Source organism: Canis aureus, chromosome 24 (genome assembly GCF_053574225.1).
Source record: "Canis aureus isolate CA01 chromosome 24, VMU_Caureus_v.1.0, whole genome shotgun sequence".
NCBI classification, from domain to species: Eukaryota; Metazoa; Chordata; class Mammalia; order Carnivora; family Canidae; genus Canis; species Canis aureus.
The window spans coordinates 30,217,797-30,234,488 of record NC_135634.1 but is presented as its reverse complement, the minus strand read 5'-3'; the positions used below and the strand labels follow the sequence as shown (position 1 = coordinate 30,234,488).

The following is a 16,692-nucleotide window of genomic DNA, read 5'->3' as shown; positions in this document are numbered from 1 at the left end:
CCAAGATGTCCCACTGAGGGGGACAGGGGAACAACAGCCCAGTGCTTGCAGTGCAATGCACTTACCTTGTCTTAAGTTCTAAGGTATAAATACAAGTTCGTAGAGCATCTGAACACCAACAAACTCCTAACAGAGGTTGATGTCTAGAGAAGGACTAGGATTAGGAGTGGTTGTTGAGGGGGATTTTGTTTCCTCTAGAAAGTTTGCATTTTTCCCCCTACAGAGAATGTATTCATGCATTACTTTAGTAATGAAAATTTCATGTAACCATTTAAGTTTTTTAAAAAAGAAAGAAAGAAACTGACTCTGTTCGATACATTTCAATTATGTGTTGGGGCAATTTCTATCTGAATCTGACACATGCTTTCCAGGAGGCTGAGAGCTCAGCAGTGGAGAGAGTAGGCTTTGCAACACAGATCTTGTTACAATATTACAAGCCCAACACTGTAACTCTGTGGATCGTTAAATTTATAAGCTAGTTCAAGAAAGAGGCAGGAAAAGAAAGTATATCAGGCGGCTTTCTGGGAAATCCACGCAGATGTCCTAGGAGCAGTTGCTGGTCTTCTAGTTGAGCATTCTAGCTCCCTAACACAACCAACTAGTACACACGTGCCACAAATGGCAGCCCTGCCCAACCACCCATATTCCACACTAGGCCTAGCTGCTTGTGCCTCAGACTCTTACCAGAATTCCTAACATTAATCTGGATCCCATGGACTAATGAGAAGGAATAATCTGTATGCAAGAGCAGACAAGTGGCAAAAATTATTTATTTACCAGGGCCACCTAACCATATAGAACACTGATTTTTAACCACAGACTCTTCCATCCCTTCAAAGCACTACTCGGAAATACAATATTTTATTATTAAGAACCTAGTAGGCAATACTAAACTGAGGTGATAGGAATCAGAGCTGTACTACTTCTAGTTGGGGGGAGAATAATCTGGAAATGGTCACAAGAAACATGTCTGGGGTGATGGAAATGTTCTGTCTCAAAATGCATTTGTCAAAACTGATTAAACAGCATACTTAAGATCTAAGCATTCCACTGTATGCAAATTATACTTCAATTAAAAAAAAAAAAAGAAAGCTACTCAAACACTGTTTCTCTGCTGGCTGCAGCAGAACTTTGAGCTGTCCTATCAGACATCTGAAATCTCTGTTGTGCTATGTAAAGAGCTCGAGTACCATGGCGACAGTCACCATAAAAATAGATAACAAGATTAAAATGGATAGAGGACACATGAATTTAAGAACGGCACACCAAGAGCAATTCATTTTCAGCAGAAGAAAAATAGAAAGAGGAGAGGGAGTTTTTCATTCCACCAGCACTTTGAAAAAAACAGCCACTGAAAGTGGTTGTTTTTACTAAAAGAGTTTTATGGCTTCCCTATACTCAAAGGACAAAAAAGGCTGTGAACGGTTATTTCTTATCATACTTTGCTTTAAAAAAAAAAATATATGGTAGTCTAAGTGTTTCCCATACCTATGATACATGGCCTAAGGAACCAGTTCAAAGCAAGTCAACAAGCCCAGATGATACACCATACTCTGTGAGGCCCAAGTGATACTGAGATAAAGGAGACCCAGGCCCTGTATCATTAAATGCACAAACATCTCCAACTTTAGTTCTAAATAACCAAGTTCTGCCTGTATTTTTATATACATCTAAAACCCTTGTTTCCTACTTCATGAACCCCCAAACTGCTTTACTCCATGTAAAGAGAGCACTTTCTTGCCAAATACTGATTTTTCAAGTGCCAAAATGTGAGGCTGGATCACATGGACATGGAAATCATCTTGTGATATTCTCCAAAGATGAGATAAACCTTCGTTCTGTCTACAGAGCTAAGAAACTTTTGCAATGGGATATTTAGCCCTAGCACTGCCCCCTTACCTGCCAACAAAAAGTAATCCAAAAATATCTAAAAATGTTAAATAATCAGAGTAGATTCTAAATAGGCCATATATTTAAGTAAAATTTAGGCAAAATTAAACTAAAGCAAATTTTACAGAAAGAGAAATTTTATTTTCTATGTGTAAACTATTAATAAATTGAAAAAGTAAACATTTTTAACTGGAACCACAAACTTATTGTCTGATATGAAACAAATATATGCACTCCTGGAAAATCCCACTCAAGTTTCTTTCAATTTGTCCCTTGAAATTCTTTGTCCCTAAACTGAGAAAGCCATCACGAGGCTCAGTCTTATCCCTGGCGTCAGGATAGTTTTTAATGTGCTATAGCTAGTGATATAAATCTGCGGTGTGGGAAATGAAATAGGAAGGAGATGATCAAGGGCACTCCCAGGTCCTCCATAGCCAAGCCAAGGGTCCATTATTCAATTAAAGGGCTCCATCTTCATTCATTCATTATATTGAGTAAAACCATCCAATAAACACACTGGTCTTCTACATGTTAATCTATTTTAGGATTTGCCATTTCCACCCCACCCCCACGTTCTTGCTTCTCTGAAAGACCAAATTAAGTTTTCAGCAGCTCTGGGGTCACCACCCTGACCAACCATGAAAGAGTTCTCTTCATCCTTTCCAAAATGGCCCCAGAAGGGTCTCTCAAAAGTGTGGGGTCTCATTTATAAACATTTTTTTTAAAAGACACATGATGATGTTGACTCAAATACTACACAACCAGAGGTATAACCCCTATTCCACAGTATCTTTCAGCTTTGACAAATCACATAAGAACACTAAGAACTGGAAAGGACTTTGGAGGTCAGTCTAATTCCTGTCCTTCTCTTCTAGAGCATCCCTAATCAATAGCATTCAGCCCCAACTGAATACCTCTAACAAAGGGACGCTCACTACTCCATAGGCAGACATTTCCATTGTTGGACAGCTCTGCCAGCTTAAAAAACCCTTTTTCATAGTGACCTGAAGTCTGATCTCTCAGTATTTAGGGTTAAAAGGAAACTTAAAGCTCATAAACTTTGGTGTAATCATTCTACAGATAAGGGATCTTGTAATGTATAATCATTCTACAGATGAGAGACCTGAAACAAAGAGGATAAAGCAACTGTTCTATCCAATGGTCATATTCCAACACCACGACCAAAAATGAGCAAATCTACTCTTTCCTGCACCTGATAACCATGAAAGTACATGAAAGCACTATTGTATATCGACCACATGAGTATACTCACTACTCACTGCAGTCATTCCTGATCCTACATCATCCCAGGGTCCCTCCTGAGGATAAAGCCTTGCTTGTTCTTGTTTCCTTTATTTTTTTTTAAGATTTTATTTATTTATTGACACAGAGAGAGAGGCAGAGACACAGGCAGAGGAAGAGGAAGAGGGAGAGAAGCAGGCTCCATGCAGGGAGCCCCACACGGGACTTGATCCCAGGTCTCCAGGATCACACCCCAGGCTGCAGGCGGCGCCAAACCTCTGTGCCACGGGGGCTGCCCTCTTGTTTCCTTTAAATCATGCCTCCCCAAACCCCTCATGGCCCAAATGTCATATGACCAGAAGTCATTAAAATACATCCTGTGACTGGATGAATTTCTCATCCAGTTATGAACTAGATTCATTTTTTTAAAAGCCACATCCCACTCAGAGCTCACATTAAGCCATGAACAATAGAAAAATCTCAAAACTTTTTTTCCCACATGATTTGCCCCTCTTCAGCATACCTGGAGTACCACCAGGACTACAGTGTACTTGTCAGTTCACAAGACAATGTCTATTCACTTGTCTGATTTCCCCCTTTCAATTAGATTATCCACTGCAGGTCAGGGACTGAGTCTCATTTTGTGACTGCGGTGCTTGACATAAAGTAGGTAGGTACTCAAGATACTGAATAAAAATCATCTGTCTTTATGCTGTCCTTAAACAATAGGACAGGGTTTTGTTTTTAACAGCAGTACTCAAGAGAGTGAAAAAAACAAGCCACAGACTGGGAAAAAATATTTGCAAAAGACACATCTGATAAAGGACTGTTACCCATAATATAAAAAGACCTCTTAAAACTCAACAATTAAGAAAACCAATAACTTGATTACAAAATGGGCCTTAACAGACACTTCACTAAAGAAGATATACAGATGCCAAAAAAGCACATGAAAAGATTTCATCACACGTCACTAGGTAAATGCAAATTAAAACGAGATACCACCACACACCTATTAGAATGGCCAAAATACAGCAATGACACCACCAAATGCTGGTGAGGATGTGGAGCAATAAGAAATCTCATCCACTGCTGGTGGGAATACAATACAGTCACTTTGGAAGACAGTTTGGAAGTTCCTTACAAAACTAAACATACTCTTATCATAGGATCTGGCAATCACACTCCTTGGTATTAATCCAAACAAGTTCAACACTTGTGGCCACATGAAAACCTACAGCAGCTGCAGATGTTTACAGCAGCTTTATTCATAAAAAGTGCCAAAACCTGGAAGCAACTAAAGTGCCCTTTCAGTAGGTAAGTGGATAAACTGGCACATTCAGACAATGGAATATTCTTCAGTGCTATAAAGAAATGAGCTATTAAACCATTAAAAGACATGGAGGAAGTTTAATCACATGTTACTAAGTAAAAGAAGCCAATCTGAAAAAAACTATATGCTGTATGATTCCCACTATATGACATCCTGGAAAAAGCAAAACTGTCCACAGTAAGTAAATGTGGTTGCCAAGGGTTGGAGAGTGGGAAGGATAAATAGGCAAACCACGGAGGATTTCAGGGCAGTAAAAGTACTCTGTAGGATACTTAATGGTGGATACACGTCCACCATTTATACATCTGTCCAAACAAACAGAATGTACAACACCAACAGTAAGCCCTAATGTAATCTATGGTCTTTAGGTGATTTGACATGTCAATATAGGTTCATCAGTCACAGCAAATGTACCACTCTGGTGGAATGTCGACAGTGAGGGAGGATATATATGTGTGGGGGCAGGAGACAAATGGGAAATCTCTATACCTTCTCAATTTTGCTGTGAACACAAAACTGCTCTAAAAAAAATACATTAAAAAATATATAACAGCGTTTTCCCCCACTGTGTTATAAATACACATAGAAAATGCAAATAATAAATTTAAAATGTAAAAAAGTCATTCAACTCCACCCCCTATCCAGTATTAGTATTTTGGTATTAGAATTATTAGGATATTTACTTCCAGCCATTTCTTAGGCACTTTGTTTAAGATTTGAAATTACATTGCAGATGCACCTCAACTTTTAACAGAAACATTTGTCCATGTTATTTTTTTTAAGATTTTATTTATTTATTCATGAGAGAGAGAGAGGCACAGGCACAGGCAGAGGGAGAAGCAGGCTCCATGCAGGGAGCCCAACATGGGACTCAATCCCGGGTCTCCAGGATCATGCCCTGGGCTGAAGGTGGCGCTAAACTGCTGAGCCACCCGGGCTGCCCTGTCCATGTTATTTTAAAGCTATTTCTAAACACTATTTTTTTTTTTTTTTTTAAGATTTGAGACAGAGTGTGTAAATGGGATGGGCCGAAGGAGAGGGAGAGAAAATCTCAAGGAGACTCTCCACTGAGTGCAGAGCCCAAAACCAGGCTTGATCTCACAACCCTGAGATCACAACCTCAGCCAAAACCAAGAATTGCCCACTTAATCCATTGCACCACCCAGGTGCCCCCTAAACATTATTTCTAATGGCTTCATAATATTCCATTATAATGACATATCCATCAGAATCACTTATAAATTACTTTCAGCCCAGTCACACCACTGGATGTTTAGGCTATTTCTAACTTCTAATCACTTTAGTAACAGTTAAAAAAAAAACTCTGAATAATCTCTGTGCATAAACATCATCTAACATTTTGGATATGGTCTTAGCTGTACCTCCACCTCCAAAAGTGAAATAAACTTACCAGAATGTACGAACAATCCAAATTTTTAAAACTAAATCAGACTTTCTATTTATCCCTTACTGAATTTCTTTTCTAATTTGGGCCTTCGTTCTGGATGACTGTGAACCCTGATCTATCAACTAAAAAAGCAACCTGTCCCAACTCTGTGCCATCAACAAAGCTGACAAACACACCTTCTGTATCACGATCCACAACACTGGAAAAGATGTTGAGTAGCTCAAGGCCAAAAATAGAACCCTGCAACACTAATTTTCAGACCCCATTCCAGGTTGACTCAGTGCCACTAGTTAACAGTTTTTGCATATGACTGTCAAATTAATAACACCACCCAGCCCACATTCTACCACTTATTTAATACAGACCATCACATCTTAAGAAACTGTTAAATACTTTACCAAAGCCAGAGTGCACCATAGCTACTGCCTCATTCCTCTGTTCTAGTAACAGAACCACCATATAAAACAGGAAATGGATTCAATTTGATACCGTTAGGCTGACTTTTGATTATCCTTACACCCTACCACCACACATTTTTAACCAAAGAGCACTTCAGCTCTGACTTCTATTACTGCCACAACAGCAACAGTTTAAGTAATCAGATTGTGCAACCTGTAGCTCACCTGGGGAAATGCTCAGAATCACTGATGGTTATGAACTTCCAGGGTAAACCAAACTGTCTCTAGACCAGAGTCCTGAATTTACTCACTTCAGCTGGTCCTAAAATAAGCCTAGTTTTCCAGGGGTCATTTGCACAAACACCTGGGCTTAAACCAATAATTCCGCGGTCATTTTGAATCCTGGATTATAAATCTCTGAACCCTAGAGGCCTACCCCCTGGGGGTTTCTTACGACTAGTGAAATAAGAAATGACAGAGCCCCTCTTTGCTCTTCCTTTACTACTGACTCATACAACCAAAGATCCTGAGAATCTAATGTCATATGGCATTTGACAGTGGTGACTCACATCTCCCCAAATTATTACCCCAACATCATTCTCAGAAGATACATGCCAGGAGCCACCATCTACTGATGCCAGCCAGAAGTAGAAAATGGGAGGGCTTGAGAAATCTTGAGGTCACTAGAAATTGGCCTCACAATACATAACACAGCCCAAAGCCCTAATTAGTACCATTCCAATCATCAGAAAAATCTTTCAAAGTCCTAGCCAGCAGTAACTCAGAAAGTGCTGGCCTTTTGGCTTGCCTAAAACAAATTACTTGCACACAAATATCTCAGATTCCAACATGTCACACTCCTACCCAAATCCCCCAGTGGCCACTCAAAGCCAGGACAGCCATCCCAAATTCCCTAGGTTGGCATTTAAAGTCTCTTGAAAGATCCGGTCACAAACCCAAAGGCCTGCCGGACTAAACAAGAAATATAGAGCAACCACACTCGTGCAACAGGGAATGCTGGCACAATGACAACTGGCGACCATAGGACCCGTCTCCTGTCCACAGGGGTTCACCATTGCTCACTGCCTGATCTGATTCTTTAACGGAGTCCCAAATCCAGAGGTTTTCTGGATTGTTCCAATTCTTTCAAACCTTTGTGTTCTCCAAATTATAACACTTCTGTAGGTAGAACACGTTCTCTGGGTCTCTGGTTTACAACCCCTATATTTTGATCCTAACCAACCTTTCCAGACTGGCTTCTCCCCACTCTTTAACAAGAACCCTCTATTTCATCCTAACCCCAAGCCTTCGTCCAGGTTACACACACACACACACACACACACACACACACACACCTGCAGGGCACCATGCAACACCTCAGAGGGTTCATCCCAGACTTCCTTCTCTATCCCCAAAAGTTTTCCCAAGCTACTCCAGCCCAAGCTGCTTGCCCCCTCTTATGAACCTGACAGGTGCTTATTTTTCCCTTTGGCATTTAATCATCTTGCCTTGCTCCTTAATCATCGGTATACCTTATCTCTCCAACTAGCCTGTAAATGTTCAATCTCTTCCTCATGCTTCCTTCCACTTACAGCACTGGTAAGGGGAGCCCTGCACATGAGCAGCTTAATAAACATTTACTAGATGTGAAAACGCTCCATAACTGTGTTTTTCAAACTCTGGGTTATATCCATGACAGAGTGGTTAAGTCAACTTATTGGGAGACAGTGAGCTTTTTTAAATGAAAAATAAAGGAATAGAAAATAAAAGCACCCAAGGAGACTGCACCATGCAAAAGAAAGGAGTACTTCAAGAACTTAAATTAGATTTTTACATACATGATTTCGTGTACCTGGGTCATGATGTCAATTTTATTTCTTAATGTAGGTCACAGACAAAAAAAAAAAAAAACAGTGCAAAACACACACACACACACACTACTGTTTGAAGAATAAATTAGCTCAACCATCGCTCCGTGAAATTTTTTTGACAAGTCATATATTCCCTATAAAGGAAAAATATCTGACGGCCGCCTCTGCCCACGCAAGGCAGCTTTCCCCTGCTAGTTCACTGATCCTGCATCTCAGAGAAACAAGGAGGCTCAAGGACTGTAAGTACGTTCTCCACTCCATTCTGCAACTTTTTGCAATCATCCTTCAAATTCGCCAGCCCTCAGATGTTGCAAGTTGAGGCTTGGGGAATTTGCTCAGCAAATCACCCTAAGTCACCCTTGCAACAAGAAAGCGGAATTCAGAGCTCAGGAAAAAACCGGCACCAGCTCCCCCGCTGCAGGTCGCTCTGTTCCTGAGAACTGGCAATGGCACGGGTTAGGACAGATCTGGCCCTGGGAAGGGCAGTATCCCTTGCTGGTCACTGTGCAGCTCCCCTGCCTTGTGGCTTCCCCACACCCACACCACCATCCCCCCAAACACACCTAGGAAGGGACACCGGGACTAGCCTGAAGGTCTCAGTGGAGAGCATAATTCAACCGGTTTCAAAGCCCAATAATTTTTGTGTTTAGCAAATTCCATTCTTCCCTCCAATCTCCAATCCCAAGTTACTTTGCCAACTTCAGGACCAAGCAATGTCATCTGAATGACAATCAGAACAGACGTTTCCAATTCAGACCCTCAGTCCCACTCACTAGCATCCTCCACTGCTGGGACCTATGACCTACGACCAAGACAACATCCCACTCAACGTGTCTTCCCTCTCCTGGCTTTGGCAGCCTGGTTTCCCACCAATCGCAGAGCTTCAGTTGCTTGCAAGACACCTATGTTTGGACGTCTTGGCAAATACAAGAAACCTCTGTAGCCTGTCAATTGCTTCTCTCCAAAATACACATTTCCGATTTCTCGAGTTACCAACTACAGCAGTTCCAAGGCCCTGGCGTGTAATCAATTTCCACAAAGAATTAATTTCCATTCATCTCCTTCCTTCACCCTGCCCCTGTCAACAGATTATTTCAACAGTAATGCTTCTAAAATCCACCCTCTTTCCCATTTCCAGTTATCCCAGTCCAAACTGAGCACTCTACAACTGTAACTGTCTACTGATTTGTCTCTGAACATTACTTTTAAAAACCTTTCCAAATACCCTTTTATTACGTCACTCTCTGGCTCAAAAATCTTTAATGTCTCCCCAGTACACACAGGGTAAAGTGCAATTCCCCAGTCTGGCTTTCTAGGACTTTCACAATCTTAACCATTGTTCCTCTGCATCTTTATCTCCTGCTCAGGAAACGTTCCCTCGTCTGGCCAAGCCCATCTCCTGTCTCTCAGGAAGGCCATGGTCAATCGCACCTCATGACCCATCTCGAGGGTCTCATCCTCAGGAATACATTTCTAGTGATTCCTGTGCATAGCACTCTTCTCCGAGCTCCAACAGCACCTCTTCTATACCTGATATTTTGACAGCTAATTGTGTTTCATCTTTATTTTTTTTTTTTTATTTGAGAGAGAAAGGCAGAGGGAGAAGCAGGCTCCGTGCTGAGCAGGGAGCCCAACATGGGGCTCGATCCCAGGACCCAGGGATCATGACCTGAGCTGAAGGTAGACACTCAACCAACTGAGCCACCCAGGTGCCCCTGTGCCTTATCTCGAGGTCTTCTTTCACGTGCTCAAGGATTTGTCTTCTCCATGAGATTATAAACCCTGGAAGGAATCATCTCATGTATCTTTTGTATCCTCCCTCACTGAAATAACTGTTTGAACCTATTCTCCTCGGGCAATACCTCTGCAACCTCTGGCACCTGTTACTTCTCTCCCTCTCTTGCCTTTGGGCCTTGGCCAGTGGGTAATATATCCTCCAAGTGCCTAACTTTATTTCATAACTTAGTACCCTAAATCCATTCCCCAACTCTAACCTTTCCTTTGATATTCCTCCTCCCACCTCCCCACCCCCAGCATCTACAGTAATTTAGGCAGCCACAGCACATTAATTTGAACTTGAGCTCTCAAATCACTTCCACCTGGTCAGTAGGATTTCTGAGGCCTTAGATTTCTTGTGTGCCTCCTATCATCTCTCCCTCAGAGCCTGGCACAGTCCTGAGAACACAGCAGCCCCTCAAAAGTACCTGTGGAGTTGAACTTAATTGCTGTTTCCCTGTGTTTCAAATTCCTTGAGACCCAGAACCTCTGTTTACACAACACCTCAGGAGGGTGTCAAGAAAAAAAAAAAAGCCTTCAATACCTGTTGATCACTCACTCTCAGGCAAACTGCACCAGAGACACTTTAATAGAAAGAGTGTAAAGAAGACAGGGGTGGCCTGTAGGTAACCCTGCAGCCGGCGGCCTGACATCACGAAAAACGCCTGCCTGGTGGGAATGTGGCAAAGCCACCGACAGCTGCCCAGGACTGCCTGACCTCAAGGAGGCAGTGGCACCCCCACCGCCGGGCAGGTGGGCTTCTTTAGATTTCTGAGTCAATCCTAAAGTGAAGGCGCTGAACCCTTAACTCCAAGACAGGGAAGAAAATTCTGCCTTTGAAATTGTTTGCACACGACAAACTCCCAGTCCAGGCCCCCACCCGAGCACCCCACATGCCCACAGCACCAGTTCCAAGGAGGGCCCCCCCTCCGTCCCCCCCCCCGCGGCGAGGAGAGACAGGGTTACACCGCCTGGAAGGAAGTGGGGGTGGACAAAACGGGGCAGAGGGGCTGGGGGGCGGCCCCCGAGGTGGAGGGTGTGTCGCGCCGCGCGTCCCGAGCCCGGCACTCGCTCCGGGGAGTGGGCAGGGACGCGCGGGGCGCCGCGAGGGCTGGGCGGGCGGCCCAGCCGGAAAGGGTCAGGGAGGGGGCAGGTCGGTCTCCGTCGGAGCGGCGACTCCGGACAGCCGCTCAAAGTTGGGGAGGGGGTGCCCGCGCGAGCGCCCGCGGCGGCCGAGATAAACAAGGCGGCGCACGGCGGGGCGGGCGGCCACCCCCCACCCCGCCCGCGCGGGCACCGGCGCTGCCGCAGCGCCCCCGCGCCCCGCCGGCCGCTGCCCCCGGCGCCCGCCTCCCGGGCCCTCCGGCCGCCGGCCCGGCCCCCCCGGCGCGCGGAGCGTGGGAAGTTCCCGGGCCGCCCCCGTCCCCGCGCTGCAGCGCCGCGAGGTCCCCGCGCAGCTCACCTCGCCCCGCCACGAGCAGCAGCGCGGGCCGGGCAGCGCCCGCTCGGACAGCTCGGCCTGGCTCGGGGCTGCAGCGGCCGCGGCCCCTGCGCGCCCACCCGGCGCGGCCCACCGCCCCGCTCCGCCCCGCTCCGCTCCGCTCCGGCCGCCCGCCCGCCCGCCCGCCGAGGCTCCGTTCGCGCCCACCTGGCCGGCCTGCCCTCCCTCTCCGGGACACTGCGCTCACGTACGCGGCCGCGGCCACAACCCGGCCCGGATTCCCCGCCCGGGAAGGGAGCGGAGGAGCGCGCCAGCCAGCGAGCGAGCGAGCGAGGCTCGGGGACACACCCCCCCAGCGCCCGCCCCCCGCCCCCCGCCCCCCTCCCCCCTCCCCAGCCCCGGGCGCCGCGCGCGCACGCGGCCTGCGCGCCCCCTCCCCTCCCCTCCCCCTCCCCCGGCCGCGCGCGCCCTCCCCGCACACACCACCCCCCCCCGCCTCCCGTAGACAGTGGGCGCTCAATAAGTGCCCGAGCGGCTCCTCACGCACATGCGCACTTGAACCTGACCGAGTTGTGACACCCCCCCCCCTCCCACCCCCACCCCCGCCCCCGGATCGGAACCGGCGGCTGCAGCCCCAAACCAAACTTGAGTGTTTGCTTTTTTTCACTGAACCGCAAACCCGAGCCAAAGTTTCTTGCTGTTGTTTTTCCAGGCCTGGCTCCGGGATGGGCTTCTCCCGGAGAGGCCGAGCTCGCCCCGGGGCGGGAAAGGAAGCCGGAGAGCTCCGGGCGCCGGGGACCGGGGAGCCCGCTGCGGGCGCCAGCGAAAGCGCCTTAGAGGAGGGAGCCTGGGAGCCAATCTTTCCATTTTCCTCTGGGGTCAATGTTTTCTTCTCCATTTTATGACATTTTACTCGATTTTACCCGTTCGCAGCTGTAAAGTGAGGCGTTATTTACTCTTTCTGGAATTAAATGAAAGAAAGTTAACTATTAGCTTTCGGCCCTTATGTAAACGATACCAGTTGCTTTTGGCACCGTTAGGCTCTGGCTTTTGTATAATTTGTAACAAGGAGAATTGAAGCTGTTCCATTGTGTTGCTCTGTGTTTTTCAGAGATAAGACCACAGAGTCAAAACGGTAGTGAGGGGCCCCAAGTGTCTATAGGTATGGGTAACATACATTTAGAATCAAGTAAATGTAAGGAATGGAAGAAATGATTCCCCTCCCCCTCCAAAGAAAAGTTTTAAATCTTTTTGGACATACTTGTTGCACTTCTTCAACTTGAGGTATGCTGTTTTTCTTGCAGAGAGGCAGTGGGGTGTGTGCTGGCAAGGACTAAACTTTGCAGTCAGACAAGCCTGGTTTGCAATCCTGATTTTACTGCTTTATCTTTATGATCTTCAGCAGATTTTTATCTCTCTGAACCTCAGCTTCTTTATCTGTAAGATGAAATGGGAAACAGGTATAGTGCCTAGCTCATACCAAATAAGCAATGAATATTATTTCCTTTCCCCCTTCTCTCACCATTAGTTACATAAGAAAAATATCTAAATAGAACCAAATCCTTATAGGACATATGTTTTCAACTGGGGATGAGTTTGCCCCCAGGAGACATTAGAAATGTTTGGGCGATGGGGGGGGAGGGGGGCGGTGCACAGAGGAGGGGAGGATTGTACTAGCATCTAATAGGTATAGGCCAACTATGCTGCTAAACATCCTGCAATGGGCAGGACAGCCCCACACAACAAGAAATTACCTGGCCTAAAATGTTAGTGGTGCCGCTGTTGAGAAATCCTGCTATAGGATAATTCTGCTATCAGTTCACCAAAGACTTCTACCTTTCAACTCTCATCCTCAAGGAAACATTCTTGCTTTGCATTAAATAGAACAAGAATGAAACCACTGTGGGGATCACAGCAATTCTACCAATGTACAAAGCCTTTCCTTAACATGAAAATGCAGATTCAAATTTTATATTTTATTATTAAAGGAGTATTTTATAGTTAATTGACAATAATGTATGCTCCCTTATTATTAAGGTATTTTATATATTATGTATTACTGTGGCTTATAAATGGTTTTATGTTCTTTCTTCCCTTTCCCCTAAACGGTGGGTGTTTATTCACTGTATGTTCACCTCTCTGCTAAGTTCCTCACCTATCCTGAAGTTTGTAATATAGTCCCTGCCCCCAAGGAACATACAGCCTGGTTGAAAGTGGATTCATACACATGGAACAATTAAGGAACAATACAAGAGAGCATATAATTAAGCTTTAATTGCTGCACCCAGACTAAGGTGGCCCAGAGGAGAGGGAAGTGAGTTCAGCAGCAACAGCCCAGCACTGCCTATGTGGCTGAGGTGTTCAGTAAATGTTTACTGAATACAAAATCAAGAAGGCTTTTTACATGGGGTAGGACTCCAACTAGTATATAAACTCCTTTACAGTGCTTAAACTGCTAGGTTTTGCAAATGGAGTTGGTGCTGGGCTATGAGTTTATTTTTCTTAAAACATCTAGTTCAAACTTGTAACCAAACCTCTCTATTTCCCCCAAATGATTGAACTTTAATAAAACGGAAACAATCATTCATTTGACAAATATGTGAGTTCCTGCTGTGTAGAGAGTGAACCAAAAAAATCTCTTAAGTTTGAACAGAACTCATTGCTTATGCTGTTTGAGACTTTTGTGAACACAGGCCAGCAAAAGGCGTATGCGCTCTCTCTCTCTCTCTTTCTCTCTCCCTCTCTCTCTCTCTCAGTGTGTACTTCACACATACCCCTTTCCACTGCAGGTATATACTTGCACAGTATGCATTCCAGAGTCTTGCACATTAACACAGGCTCAGAGAAAACTTCCCATCACAAGCAGCCATTACCAAACACACACCCAGCACTTAGCACCCTCATAAAGAATCCGGGCCCTGTTCTAAAGACACATCGAATAGCACACACATTACACAAAGCAAATCATAGAAAGACTTTAACTTGCTGGTTTGCAGTCTTGGCTCTCCCATTACTAGAGCTTGCCCTTCGTGGAGGCTGTCCTAGAACTGCCCTTCACCTTGCTTCTTCCCATACTGTAGCCCCCTATTACAATGCAGGCATCTTCTACCTCTTTTCATAAAAGTTTTTAGCTTCTTGGAGAGCATTTCCCATTAGCTGAAGTTAAGCAAAGCAGACCGAAGCTCTGTCTCTCTTTTTTTTTTTTTTTTTAAGATTTTTTTTTAATTTATTCATGAGAGACACAGAGAGAGAGACAGAGACATAGGCAGAGGGAGAAGGAGGCTTCCTGTGGCTAGCCGGATGTGGGATTCAATCCCAGGACCCCAGGATCACGCCCTGAGCCGAAGGCAGACGCTGAGCCACTCAGCCATCCCTCTGCCTCTTATTATATGGACACATTTACAGGTGATTTTTAGGGCAGTATGAGTCTAAGATTACCACCATCCCCAATCCCCTGATGTAACTACTTCCAGCCTTGGCTCCCTACTCAGCTTGAAACTCCTCAAAGGCTTCCCATAGCTTTTATAATAAAGTCCCAGCAATGCTCATTAAGATCCTTCATGGTGTGGCTCCTAATTACTTCTCCAGCCACTGCCTGCCTCTCTGTTTCTACCCCCTTCACTCTGTACTCCAGACATGCTACATAGAACTTTTGTCCTCTGCTTGAACAGACTTTTTCTTTACTTGATACTTGCTCTTTTCTCTGCCTAGAACACTCTTCACCGCATTCTCTCACCTCTTTACCTGGCTATTCCTACTCATTCTTCAGGAATCAGCTTAGATAGCACTTTCTCGAGCCTCCAAGACTGGATTAGGTGCCTCTCCTTTGTGTCCAATAGCACCCTGTACTTACCCCCATTACACTGCACTGAGATCTCCTTTCTCTTGTCCTAATGCCCTATGAGACTCAACATTCTATGTGGACAAGGAGCAGATCTTGTTCTCCATTGAATACCCAACATTTGGCACAGTGCCTGGCACGTGGTAGGTACTTACTAAACATTGATTAATAATGAATTGCTGGTTGGACTAGGGGACTGATGGGAGCCATTCTATTCATGGTCTGGGCAATCCCTGGTTCAAAGCATGCCTCAGATGCTCTGTAGATTCCAGGGCTGGTGAAGACTTTCCAACCACTTATTTAGAAGAGGATGGGGCCTATGAAATGAACGGAGTCCTCAGGTTCCACTCCCCACCAGAACCTAATTTTATACCTAACCCAGCCTCCTGAGCTCCAGATTCCTGTCACCAATTAATTACCTACTTGACATCTCCACTTGGATGTCTAATAAGATCTCAAATGTACCATGTCTGAAACCAGACTTCTGATTTCCCTCCAAAAATCTCCTTCTCCTCATCTCAGTAAATGCCAATTCCGTTTTTGTGGTCGCTCAGGAAACAAACAAGCAAAAACTTGGAGTCATCCTTAACTCCTTACTTTTTCTCACACTCCACATCCAATCCTCCAGAAAATCCTGTTGGTTCTATCTATGAAATATATCCAGAATCTGGCTATGTGCCCCCCCTCCCCTCCAATTTCCAGCACTACTTCCCCAGCCAGACCACTACCTCCCTGACCTGGACTCCTAACTGCTCTCCCTGCTTTTTCTGTTACCTCCCTATCCAACACCATGGGAGGCAGAGTGATCCTTTTAAAACCTAAGTCAGATGATATCACTATTCTGCTCAAAACCTTCGATGGCTACCTACCTCACTCACTACAAGGTCCTACCTAGTCTTGCCCCCAGTCAACTCTCTGGCCCCACTGCCCACCACTCTTCCCTGGCTCACTCAGTGCCAGCCACATTGGCTTCCTTGCTGTTCTTAGACCCACTTCCAAATCAACCTTTCCAAGGCTATTCTTTTAGTTTGGAATGATCTACCTCCAGATATCCATATGATTGCTCCATCAGTTGATTCAGGTCCCTGTTCAAATGTACCCTTTTGAGAAAGACAGTCTCTAGCTAACCTATCTAAAATAGCACCACCCAACCATCCCTTGGCCCTGCTTTAGTTTTCTTTCTACCACTTATCATCACCTGACAGCCTGTTTCTATCCACTCAACTATAGGCTTAAGGATAGGAGAGACTATATTTTGTTTACTGCTGTATCCCCACCTTCTAGAACAGTGTCTAGCATATAACAGACATTCAAGAAATAATCATGAATTCAGGGTCTGGTTAGACTACCAAAAAGTTACTCCTGAACCATGTCCCTCCTTATCCACTGCTTTAGCCCCAACTAATCCCTCCAGAATTTAAATGTCTTACGGTGGGGCACCAAGATCCCAGCTGCCCAATTTTTTGCCACCTGCTTCTCATCCACTTACACT

At 45.2% G+C, this 16,692-nt stretch overlaps 1 protein-coding gene across 2 annotated transcripts in view; it reads right to left on the bottom strand.

Moving 5' to 3' along the window:
- Positions 1-11,695, bottom strand: part of ZNF395 (zinc finger protein 395) — a 46,404-nt gene extending 34,709 nt beyond the window's left edge. The window contains exon 1 of one of the 2 annotated variants that reach the window (XM_077868712.1): positions 11,567-11,695. The gene's annotated coding sequence lies outside the window, so the exon portion shown is untranslated. Of the gene's footprint in view, positions 1-11,380; positions 11,521-11,566 lie in introns of those variants that run through there. The other variant, XM_077868713.1, reaches the window with a different exon arrangement.
- Positions 11,696-16,692: the final 4,997 nt, after the last annotated feature.